The sequence below is a fragment of the Adelges cooleyi genome, unplaced genomic scaffold (genome assembly GCF_023614345.1).
Source record: "Adelges cooleyi isolate 19-005CV unplaced genomic scaffold, UGA_ACOO_1.1 ACOO_flye_CR_arks_rails_tigmint_CR_PRNA_9, whole genome shotgun sequence".
Taxonomy (NCBI): Eukaryota; Metazoa; Arthropoda; class Insecta; order Hemiptera; family Adelgidae; genus Adelges; species Adelges cooleyi.
In genome coordinates this window covers 9,688,676-9,701,789 of record NW_026096579.1, presented here as the reverse complement: position 1 = coordinate 9,701,789, position 13,114 = coordinate 9,688,676, and the positions used below count along the sequence as shown (strand labels likewise).

Below are 13,114 nucleotides of genomic sequence, written 5' to 3'. Positions count from 1 at the left end.
GGTTTTTAAGCCATTTTTGGATTTTTTTAGCTCATCGTCTTAAATCAAACCTTAAATTAATTAATAATTAACGCCGTCCGAAGAATGTGACAGACAACAACCGCTACCGCCGAAGGTAGTTTTTACCGTACAAACACCACAAGGTCAGTAAGAAGTGATTAATGGTACTGAAAAAGAATTTCGAAAAAAAAACGTACCGACAATAAGATAGAACTTAAAAGTGTAAACACACACGTGGGCTACTGTGAAAAAAAAACTCGCATAAGTATGCCGTCCGTTTCCATCACATAACACACGGGTAATCGACACCGACCGTGTAATGGAGTGCGATGCATACTTTTATACCTATACTTACTTACTTCTGGTACAAAGCTACACAAAAATGTATGGTTTCCGACAAGCAAGTTACAAGGTAGATTATTTTATAATAACCCGGCGGCAGTGGAATGCAATTGAAATCCGAAACGCATTAGACGATGATATTTAATATTATACCGCGCACAAGGTACATTTTGAAACATAAGTATTTTAAAACAAAAATTGATAAAATTACAACAGTATCCGTTTGTTTACCGATTTAAAACTTAAACTAGAGAGACCTAAAAACATCGGTGTCGGATCTCGGATGTGTAAGAAGTAAAACTGTTAAGAAGTTCACAATCGGTGATGAGATTATTATTGATTTAAAAATAATAATATACAAGTAGACAACCAGCCAAAAAGCAGCTATTGTTGTTGTATACCGCAAAAACGATAGGTAGTACATTATTGGAGTTCTTGAAAAAAATGCAATGCTAATAAGTAGATGCCTGAAAATAATATTGTACAAAAAAAATAAATAAATTTGAAAACTACAGAAAAAAAATCGAAGAATTCGAATTATTTGTATTTATTGAATTATATCGATTATAATGTTCATTTTTTAATTCTCAATAAACACTTACAATTTAAATAACTATGATTTGGAAATCCACCCCAAACAAAACATGAAAAACGTGTTTATTTGAAAAATTGTCTTTACCTTTAAATTAGAAAAAAATGTCCATTTGCTAGCGGATACACCTATATTTAACTAGAAAAAGTAATTACATAGAGAAGTTAGTCTGAAAAATAACCAAGTTGAGTTTGCACAATTGCGGTGTTATCTGTTTTGCAGCCTTAAGATATTAGTACTCAATGTACCTACAACAGTTTATAGTTGTTACTATTGGTAATAAAGATTTATGTTTCTCTGACAAGATAACATAATTGTATGAAATATACAAAAAAAAACACGTTAAAAAGTTGCACGACCTAATTGCTGTTAATCGAGTGTTGCAACAATTTTAATTACAAACGCTTTTTAATGTTTGGGTTTTTTATCATAATCTTAAGCCAAGCTCGTTACATAAATGTTAATATATGCTATATCGTGAACGATCGGTAATTGACTTTTAAAATTAATTTATCTAACAAATTAATTTTATTATTTTTACAACTCGAATCGACTAAACAAGTATTACTAAACAAACCCAAAAATTGCACGCATAATATTGGTTTTATCTAAAATAGTAATAATTATCACTCATTATTACTTGTTATAAATCTAATATTCGTTTTACACTATTGTTTGCTCACAATAAAATTAGAGCAATTATTTTGATAAACGATGATCGGTATACATGTGCTGCGTCAAATAATAAGTATAATATTGTAAACAATGTACAGACAGGTATTGATAATAATACATTTTAATTGACTACCGGATAACAAATTATTATTATCATTAAATTCTACAAATACCAAAAAAAACAAATGATTTATTGTCTGAAAGTGGGACCTATTAAGAATATCATATTACTTTTATGAGTTGACTAATAACCGATAAGTATTTATACCGAGACCGTGAAAACATAACAATAGAATAGTTTGTTAAAAAAAAAAAAAAACGTTTATTACTAAAACTATACAAAGTGTATGTGTGCTATGTGGACTTCACTAGATGTTTTATACGATGAACAGCAAATGTTCTGTGTGAACTTTTAAATTCAGGCAGGGTCGTACTTGGGTATTAACATGCTCCGGAGTAACATATTTTAGCCGCCCCTCCATAATTTGTTATATACAATGTTAATCCGCATAAAATTAAATCAACTATCTTATATCAGTTTATTCTATCGTCACTAATATCATTTAGGGAAGTTATACATTTTTTTTTATTATATTAGTGGTATACAGCGTATACAGGTTATTGTTACAAAGTTATTGACTAAAACTGTTTATCAACCAGTAAAAATGTTCTGCAAATTATAATTTATTCAAGAAGATGAGTCAAAAGTTCATAGAGCTCTAGAGAATACCAAAAAAGTAAATATTTAGTAATTTTATAACATCGTAAAATAACTGAAAAAAAAATGTTTTTAAAAAGAAAAACTGTAAAAATTGTTAGTACTTTCAGAGAAAATAAAGGTCTTACTTTAAATTGGTCTCCCTGAAAATAACTATGGTAAAAAAAAACTATTTTTAAAAGTCAATTCTGTAGCAACCGTCTAATTAGATGACCCGGTTATACAGTTGTTTCCCGGATACTGCTTGGGTAATAAAAACGAATTTCGTTTGTTTTTACCGGCTCGCGAGCTAAAAAAAGTCAATAACCTCTCTTTAAAAATAAATAAATAAACTCGAGAATAACAATTAAAAATAACAGATTACACTTTTGGTCACTCGGCCTGTCTTCAGACAAACGACCACCACGTTCAGTGACCGAATTTTCCGCAAACTCAGCCAAAAATACCAGCCGAAAAAACGAACAACTTGACGACATTCTACGATTTATTTGTAGTCTAATTTTTTACTGTACTCGATTTGTTTTTCTACTGGCAACTGTGACTTAGGCCAAACGTTTCGAATTTAAAAACAAAAGCGGTCGTTCAATTTTTCATGGTAACGATACTACGTAGTATAGTATCTGTGAACAGACATAGTAAATTCGTTCACAAACGTTGACACAGAGTATTTGTTTTTTTAACTAATGGCATTCGAAATTCAATTATACGTTTGGACCCGTATCGGTTCGTTTGTCTAATTGACGGGAAAAACTGATACTAATATACGAAAACGACACACCGTGTACACTGTCTAGCCTGGTCGTAAAAAAAAACAATACAGCCCATCCTACCTCCTAACCCGCATAGATTTGCCACTATAATTGAACGGTAGTATTTTTTGAGAATTATAGTAAGTCTTAAAATACAATTTTTGAGAACACGATAAAAACATTCTTTTTGATAACATTTTTATTTATGTTGTTGTACAGTGTACAATATTATAAAACTACCTAATATTAACTTTTATTTAGCGCTGTTCATAGTAACTTTCGGATCATAAATGATATCGTGTATATTTTATTGACATTTTTAACTAAGAATAACTTGGTGAAATTTTCGATTGGTCGATAACCAGTTTTGAGTAATTACTTTTAAACTTTAGTTTTACTTTAATAGTGATTATCCAAAACTGGTTATTGACCAGTCATCATACTCATGTCAGAGCATTATTTAGTGAAATAACTTAATTGAAATTTGTTTTAAAAATATGTAGTTTCTCACATTAAAGGAATCACCCGCATCGATCGGCCACTATACAGTACAAATACAGTCTCTATATTTGGTGCCATAATAAAATATTTGGTACCTTATCCTCATACTCGCCAACTAACAGCTATTCTCGTTACTACTATTATTATAATTTTTTTTTTAGTCCGTGCCTTTCCTTATTCTAACGCACATCTGCTTTCGGTATCTAATTTTAAACTATATATGTATTTTTTTTTTTTTGCTCCCGTCCGGTAGAACAAAGCGAAATCCGGCTGCATCACCCTAACCTATTATAGTCGAGACTGAAATCGTGACGAACACCACAAACGACTTTGGTGGCGCTCGAAAACCAAAAGGGGCGATACGCGTCGAAAGGAAGACACTACCCCAAGTCATACATTGTTCTTCCGGTAAGGCGATGAAAGAGCCCATCAATCTTCTCGAGTAAGAATAAGATTTTTATTATTTTTATAATTAGTTATAAGAAAGGCGGTCCCCATAGCACCAGCAGAGTCGGTTAGGCTGGCCGGAATCCAAAGGAAACGCATACTATAAAACACCGTTTTGTCATGTCCTGGTCCGTTCACAGAACAATTGTCACTTGCGTGAAGGTCACTTGGTTAGCTGTTATTTAAAGTTATTTAAAACGGTATAGAAAATTTGTCTATAATCAAAATGTTTAACAATTTAAATATTTCTAACAATTAGAAAGGTTTCATCATCAGTTGATAACAATGTGGATATTATAATTTATTCTTGCTGGTCGTAATAATTTTAATGTGTTTTTTTTTTTTTTTGCGGCTTCCGTCTGTTAAGTGAAAATCGCAGTTCATCAAATCTGTACAACATCCGTTTACATTTATATTGTATTTGGATCACGGGTACTCATTGTGTTTTTATGGCGAGTACGACATTTCGAACATAATAATTTTAAATTGCTCATATGTGTTTTTTTGCTTAAAATAAAACGTCTGCGCTTAACTTAAAACGCCGATGACCTATTTTTAGCACAAACGAACTTAACTGTTTTATTTTTTTTTTATATATATACTTATCTTCGATCTGCCAAACACAAAGCCAAATTTGGTAAACACCAAACGCACATACACACACGCAAAAGACTCGATGCATACATTTCGCCCATTTTATTTTTTTTTATGAATTCTGCATGACAAATAAAACTGTCATGTACACAAGACGTTAGTCATTATTAATTACGGTGAATGCACACACATTCAGACCCGAGTAAACGATTTCTTTGTTTTTATTACCAAACGTCAACATTATTATTATGCGTTCAGATCCCAAATGGTATTATAAGTTAATAAGTTTTGTTCAACTTGGCGCGATAAAGATAGATATTTGTTACGAGACGCCTTTATTGACAATTTTTTTTTTCTTTTTAACAAATTCAGTCAAATCAATCAATATTTTTAAATTATGTGAAATCTCTTACTAACGCAATTATTAATTAATTTAATCCTCGTCAGTAAATTATATTAAATTATATTTAATTAAACGTGTAGTAGTATTATGTAAAGTTATCGTTGTTGACACCAATTACAAATTAATGAACAAAATAATCGATAAAATTGTTTATTTTTGGTGCACATTTATTTCAATTAAAACGTTTTCCAATAATTTCATTAGCACAATTCAAAATACAATTGGATTGTTTTTCACAAAGATTAGAACGTTTTGATAAATATCACAGTCCAAGCATTGGAGCGGACAGTTCTATCAAACTAAAACTTACCAAAACTTACCCACAGTGTACTACGCAATATTCATTTTCGACAAGTTGTTTTTTAGTAAAGGTAATATTATTTTAATTCTTTTTATTAATTTTTGTTTTTCGACAATATTTGGGATATTTTTACAAGCATTTTACAGTCATACAAAATACATTGCTTAAGGTTCTTTTATGTCATCAACTGTTCTAGTAATTGTTTTTATGCATATGACGTATTGACCGGGAGTGGCTATGGCTAACTTTATGCCAGTTCGGTCGCCGGGTTGCATGGCATTTCAGCCATGCATCCGGGGTTGATAGTGTGGGTCGCCGCTAAAAATCCCGGGTGGTCACCCATCCGGGATCAAGCAGCAACGGACACAGCTTAACCTCAAGTGCCATGCGGCACCTGAGATGTCCACTGCGCCACACCTCCCGGTGTAATTGTTGTGTTTAAATGTGACTAATCGGTATAGTTTGATAACAATTGTTAATACCCGACTAAGATGTGCCTACCGCTTCAATTTATTGTTATCACAATGAGTAATACTTAGATTAATCATAATGATCGAAACACTCGTATTGTTGGCAAGTGAAGCACGACAACTACCAATTGATGACCGTAAGTGATGGTCAATAATTATTTACACTGTTGTTAGCACAATGTATGATTTGGGTGAAACAAAAATTCTTTGTCAATAGCTAAATATAGCACAAAACAAACAATAATAAAACAAATTATACTGAAAAAATATTCCGAGAGAGACTTGTCAAGGACATACACACATTTTTATTAGTTTCTTTTTGTATACTTAAAACGAAAATAATGGTAACCACGTGTGGGGTTCAAAGTTGACAACAGATGGTCGGTCGGCGATGATCGTCTTGTCGTAGCATTTCGATTTGAATTTTTTGTATTGTCGGTTAGGAGGTGCAATGGTAAGTTTTTTTAACCCATAGGCTGCTACCGTATAGTATTTATCAAGCAAGGTGACTCACACACCACACTATTTATTCTCTCCTACCTACCTTGAATGGGGAACACATATGCATTATGCATACACACACACGCACGTGAAAATCGATACGGCGGTAGTATTATGCATTGTGCTTTCCGCGATCGCCCACGCTTGTAAATAACACAATATAATGATAAATACTTAACAGTGTACACTAGATAATATTATGTATATTATTAATCGCCACCTATATGACATACTAATTCCATAACCGAATTTGGAGCCCACACTTCAGTTCTCGAACGATGAAAGCATATTCAAATCCGAGATGGGATGCGTTGACTGGTTTGCTTGACAGCAAATTTTTCGATCGAGAAAATCGTTTTTAAATGAAAACAATTGCTGAAGTATAGTAAGTTGACTTGGTAATAACAGAAAAAAGAAACTTATCAACGCGATGAAAACATTATTGTAATTTAACGGTGTATATTGTGCTAAACACAAGACTTGATACAAAAAATAATAACTATACATAAAAGAACATTGGGTAGTTGAAGAATAATCTTATCTTAAGCGAGGTCACTGTGCTTGAAAAAATAAAAACAAACAACAGTAGTAACGCGACTAGAGTTGTAGTTATTGATAACATATTCTTTTGAAAGCGCTAATTGCTACCAGTGACCCAAATAATAATAGTCATTCAACGTGAAATCATTAGATAGAGTCCGGTCGAATTAACCAACAGTTACCGTATGCTTTCTATTATAGTTAATTATGTTATACACCGAGAGAGTAAACGTTATTATGTTTATTTTTTAAGAATGATAATAATTCATATTATTGATATAACAGAAGAAAAAAACTCGTTTTAGTGAATTGCCGAGTTTATATTTAAAAAAAAAATGTTTGTTTGTATTTTTTCAGGAAAATAATGGATCAGTTTTAACTACAAGTTAATCACTCTGTAAACAGTTTCGGTCGTAAAATTTAACTAATTGACATAACCCCGCCATTGCGGTTCTAATATTTGTTAACCGCTTTGGAAGAATAGAATTTCACGAAAACAATCGCTTTACCCAAACATAGTAGCTGAATACAAAAAAAAAAAAAAACCACCGAGCAACGTTTCAAAAGTAAAAAGAGTTGATCGAACCTCTTATGGAAGTGCTTTCATACACTGTAGGTGCATTATATGTAGGGACAAATGTGCACACATTATAGTTGTACATAATAAATAATATTGAATAACAGGCGAGACCTTACAAAATGTATAGGTTTCGATGGACAGTCATAACCAACAATGAAGCCCAAATTTAGAATAAATTAATTAATGTAAATTCATTTTAAAATCTGAAAAAATCCTACAATTCTTAACAGTTAAAATCGTACGAGATTAAACGGTTTTGAATACATTGTTTATTATTTTTTAAATAATAAAAATTTGTCTTTTTTTGTATGTAAATGTGGTTGTATGAATAATTTCTTCAAATTTTAGCCCTATAACTACTTAACTTGAACCTAACATAAAAAATGTTGGATTATTCATAATTGTGTATCTATATTTGTGTATACTTTTTAAACATTTAACAAAATGTGTTTGAAATATGCATTAAAAACTATTATTTTGCTTAATTTAAAACTGGTTTTAGGACTTAAAAGCGGTGTACAGTTTTTCTATTTTCTTTTACAACTTAAATTTTAAAATTATAATATTTAGGTTAGGTTTAAAAATACTATAAAAACAAAATAGATGTATTTTTTTTCATGAAAGGGGCCGCAACTTTCTAGACTATAAAGAAGCTAATCGTGTAGGTAACTGAAAAATAAATGTACAAGTTTAAAAAACGGCCACGCAATCTTTCTAACCATTTGCCATCGGTCGGACCGGGTTTTTTGTTCACAACAATTTGTTCGTTAAAAAAGTTCATATTTATGTCTCTCTCTCTCTCTCGCTCTCTGACCGGCTGATAGGTGTGGCTGCTGCCTTGCACATGCGACACCAAACACACGACTATAAGAGTAAATTAAATGCACACGCCACTCGTGTATGTGTGTATGCGTCCGTGTAATTAACACGCCTAAACAGTTTTCTCCCAGAAAGCGCCTCATCAAAACGCAACTAGGCACTTGTCACGTATAATAATAATAATAATAATAATACTGTGTCCCCTTCGCCGGTAATAATTAGTATTGTACGCGTGTGTCTTCTACTCCGCTCCCAACCCCAACCATCGAGAAAAAACCTTGGCTTAGGCAAAAAAAAAAACACAACGATATCGATAATATAGTGTGATTATGGTAAAATAAATACGTTTTAAAAATCCTACTTATATGGCAAAACCTTGAACTAGGCGATAGGGCGACTGCGACAAACCCAACCCGGCGATTCACAAACAGCCGGTCGTTGATATATATATAATTATTTATTTTTTCCAAACAATTTCGTTTCCACAAGACAACGATGGTGATGATTATTATTATTATTATTAAAATTATCATTATGAATGTGCATGTATGTAGCAGTGGAGAATCATAGTGTACCCTCCAGGATGGATCGACCGGGTCAGAGACCTTTGCACAAGCCGCTGTGATAGTAATCATAATAATACTAACAATAAAAAAATAATAGCAACCGTGATGATGATAATTCTTATTGTATGTTATTACCTATGCGGCTTTATGTACGTACTACCGCGACGAGGCTGAATAAAACACACAATGTGGCGGATAATGAGTCGCACCTGCTGATGGTATTCATTAGAGAGCCAGGAGGTTTACTGTTCGAGCAGTCGGTACAAATAAATTATTTTTTATCCAAATCCCAAAAACACCACGGTGAGAGGCTAAACCCGGTTGTCCCGTGGGGTGGGAAATTTGTTGGTTTATGTGGTTACACAAAACACCACACTTTACCCAATTCTAAGCCCAAAAGAACACGAAAATACAGCCTAAAAAAGAACATGTACAAAATATATAAGATAGCGTAGTGCACTTATGTCATCTGTGCACTGTGCTATCAATATTGTATTATACTTTGATTATATTACTTATACTACTTTATACATTTAATAAAACATTCGTTAATTTTTTTTTGGTCTTAATTTTTTGTTTTGTTATTGTTTAAGCAATAAATTGCCAACTTCGAAGTCAGCGACCCAAAAATATATTATTTGACGTCTTTGATGATAAAATGTAGAATAAATAACTTTTAAAAAAATATTTCAGCTTCGATGTGGAACTGTGAGGGTTTTAGTTTTACCACAATGTTGTGTTTTCTTTGTGTCTGTAATTTTTTACTTAGCTGGTTTATATTATTACGCTTGTTTTTTTTAATCATTAACCTACGAAGAATGTTTTTGCGCTACTATTGCCTAATGTGAGAAAGCGAAGGGCAATATTTTTATCGTTATCTGTCTGTCGATCAAACCGAACGAGTGCTGCTAGGAAATAAGAAGCTAAACGATTTCTTATTAAACAGAATACATGCAATCCGATTTAAATAAACGCCCAATGGGTTGTAACCGACACGACAAAAAACACACACAATTTATTAGACAACACCGTCGACTTGATAATTAGTTAATATTTTTTTAACACGACAAAATTCATTTTTGTTCAGTATTTTACTTGTGAATGGTTTTAATCAAACTAAACGGAATAAACGAAAGCGCAATAAATGATAAGAGACAGGTACAAAAAATGTACAATTTCTAACTGGCCCATAATATGGTATAATCAACTTTTTTTTTTATTCAACGCGGTTCAAGCTATTTATATCGATAATAGCGAATAATCAAACGAGTTGAGAAGGAGAAAGCTTTGGTAAACATTTTAGTGTTATTTGTACACTGTTATTTCGGAAAACGAAAACCTCGAGTGCATAGCTCGATTTTTGAAAATTCGCTTTTTCCAGTGTAGAGCCAAATCATAATTATAATATTATGTCGGTTGCCCTACCATTTTCTTTTGCATAATATTACAGTAGACACAAGTTGTTGGCAACTGTGCAGAGATGATTATGTTATGACCCACATATAACGAGAACAGAATACTGGAATATATTAATATTATTATTAATTCCCACTCGATGACGGGAAATTGTCCGTTTGGTTTTATCCCGTTTCCTGTACGAAAAAATGATAATGAAATCATCCTGTCAAATGTATTTTGATTTGCCTGTAGTGAAATTCTGAAATAACAAATTTTTCAAAACTGTATTTTTAGTTTATCAGATTTAATAGTAATAACGCGATAAACCTAACCTAACCTAACCGAAATAAACTGAAAATGTTTACAAACGGCAAACCCTAAAACCAAAACTGAAAAATATAAAAACCGTATTCCTACCCGAAATAAAAAAATGTTAATCTATTTTCTTCCCTTTGCAAAATGTACACGCATGAAAATATGTACATGGAAAATTAAGTGACACCAAAATTGTGTAGTGTTACTATACAGTTGATTAAAAATGTAATTCAATTCAGTTACTTAACCTAATGTCAGATGGGGTTATACTATTGAGTGTTTGATCGTCCTTAATACATTCAATTTGTTTGTTAATGCATCCAAATTGTTTAATTGTATTTAATTAGTTAATTCAATTTTTTTAGGAACTGCAAATTAAAGTTTATTAACCATACCTATACGCTTGCATACGCTGTAAACCTAATCGATGACATAATTTCGATGCAGATTCGCCCACATCCGAGTCGTGTGGACAAGTCAGGGAAGTCGAATGAAAAGCTAAAAATAAAACGATTTGCCAACAAGTCACGTACCCTTGTTCTAAAAATAATATTGCTCCGGAAGTATTTTTGACGTTCATTTTTAGATACTCTAAACCATTCCAAATCTAAAACGCTTCTCCGGTCTTCTCGTCGAGACCAACCACTACTTTACCGTTAAATCAACAGTCGACAACGGCCGGTCAGGTTAGGTTTAGATTAGGGCCGTTATTAAAAAAAATACGACCTATGTGACCGACTGGTTCTATGTAAAGCATATTTTTTTAAATAACCAATACATTTGCTACAAGCCAAAGCGCCGACAATAAAAAAAATGTACTGTTTTCCCATAAAGTCCAGTTGGACAAACTTTCCTGTTAACGGTATTTAGCGAATAAAAATTATAATAAAAATATAACTACACCGACAACCGGACCACATGCCGAGATGATCATGCAATATTTGAGTAATATTATAACTATAACAAACAGACAGACATGTGCGTAAAGTGGTGAACGCACTCTGTGATTCATATGAAAATAAAAGGTTGGCCAGATGACAAAAATAATACAAGGAATTGTTGTAGGACGATAGAAGTTAAAACAAAACGGGACTTAAAACGGATTACAAAAGAGAAATAAAAAACTTCATGTTAGTTTAAAATAACGAAAACGTAATCCAAAACGGTTTTGAAATTCAAATTAAAAAAAAATTGTAATCCGTATTAGAAATAGATAAGTTATGTTTTTTCCTTTATACGTTAAATAACTGTATCATAAATTAAAATAAAGTGTATAACAGTACTATAAATCAAAATGAAAAGAATTATAAAACTACATTCTATTGCCAAAGTAGAATCTGTATCTATTTTTTTTCAAAGTCCTAAAACAATGGCCGGCGCCCTACTATCATACAATTTTCGTCGTCCAACAATCGCTAATTTTTTTTGTGATATTACTGTAAAATGTCAATGGTCTGTTAAAAAAAAAAATAATAAATTTGAAAGTTACAGGACGTTTTCTGCGTTTAGAGTCTTTACTCTCTAATAACCCGTATTCACGCCTTCGCGTTTTTTTTCTTTCTCTTATGAGATGATGATAACAATATAATATATAATTATTTTATTCCTGGCGCCGCTCTAATTGTGACGGTTAACCTAAAAAATCACAACACAAAACGCAAGCACCAAACCGTTGTTAGCTATATTGTTAAAAACGCAAAAGAACACCTTTAGTGATCCAGGTTAGCAGAATCAAATACTTAAAATTTGTAATTGATACAGAAAATAATGAGAAGTATTTTCACAACGATTAATAATTAATAACACGTATGTTTCAATAACTTCCTAAGTACATAAATTGTTTTACATTAATGGTAACATTAAAAAAAAAAAAACAATTCATAAAAATGTCATTTAAACATTAACAGTATGCTATTTTTACTCGAAAGCGAGGTAATGGTAATAAATTGTAATTTATTATTAAATAACGGAACCAATAAATAAAAATATACTTATAATATATCTCTACTAAGCTGGTTCCGAGCAGTTGTCAGCAAAGAAACGGTTAACAGTAAAGTGTACAAAGATTGACTTGTTAAGGGACCGGAAGAGGTTCGGCCTGTGGCATATTGTACGGCCATTAAAAGAAATTATTACAGTAACACATGAGAGATTTCAGATTAGAGAATATTATATATATATGTTTTTTTTTTTAATAAAAGAGGGCGGACGTTTCGGATTAAAATATTCTGTAGTCATTTATATTTCTAAGAAACCCCGACGTAGAATAAAGCTTGTTTACATGATAATGACATTTTTCATCAGTTGAGCCATACGTCGACAAGAAAAATGTAAAAAATCTATAATCGAATCTAGTCGTTTTCTAAGGTCGTAAGATACCAGAGTTGTCGGAGATAACCATTCAGTAGTAGGTATATAAAATACATTTTAAAAAGTAAGATTTCTATAGAATACTACTCATACATTCGTTATAGTTACCCAACTAATAATAAAAAAATTAAATATAATAATTAAGAATAATTACATAGGTACAATATAGTAAACAATATTATAGGTAATTAAACCTATATTATATAGGTTGAATATGAGAAATTGAATGCCAA

At 31.7% G+C, this 13,114-nt stretch overlaps 1 protein-coding gene across 5 annotated transcripts in view; it reads right to left on the bottom strand.

The window, feature by feature from the left end:
- LOC126846371 (ras GTPase-activating protein raskol-like) overlaps positions 1-13,114 on the bottom strand; it is a 119,598-nt gene that overhangs the window by 38,168 nt on the left and 68,316 nt on the right. The window lies entirely within an intron of this gene.